A 563-nucleotide genomic window follows, 5' to 3' on the forward strand; every position below is an offset into this window, starting at 1 on the left:
TATGTGTGTAATAGGTAAATTGTCACCATTTTATATTTTCAATTTTGTGCATGTGCATGGGTTGTTTTTGATTTTGTCACCTATACAGTATAGTAGAATCAGTTGGGCACTGTCTGTGAGAAAAACAGCACCATGATGCAATTCACTCTGGCAGAAATTTGAAAAATATACGCTGTACTGCTTGGCATTCAAGCTGGAAGTTCTGATGCAAACATTTCAGAGTGTTTGGGAATCAATCTAAGGACATGTACCAAGAGTGATAAAAATCAAACATCCAGTCAACATCATGGCGTTTGGAGTGATCACTAGTGTTGGCGACGTTATGCCTCCATTTAACTTCCGACATGGCCTCAGATTCAGCATGGAGGCCTACTGGCAACAGGACTCTGCACCATGGCACACAAGCAGGAGAACCCATTCATTGCTGTCAGACAATTTCTACGGCCACATCACCACCTAACTCCCCAGACTGCAACTCCTTGATTATTGTGTGCGGTGCAGTTGAGTGAGTGACCAAAGTTGAACTGAAGGCAAGCATTATGGCAGCATTCACCATGTTAAAC

Source organism: Octopus bimaculoides, chromosome 3, assembly GCF_001194135.2.
Source record: "Octopus bimaculoides isolate UCB-OBI-ISO-001 chromosome 3, ASM119413v2, whole genome shotgun sequence".
In the NCBI taxonomy this organism is placed as follows: Eukaryota; Metazoa; Mollusca; class Cephalopoda; order Octopoda; family Octopodidae; genus Octopus; species Octopus bimaculoides.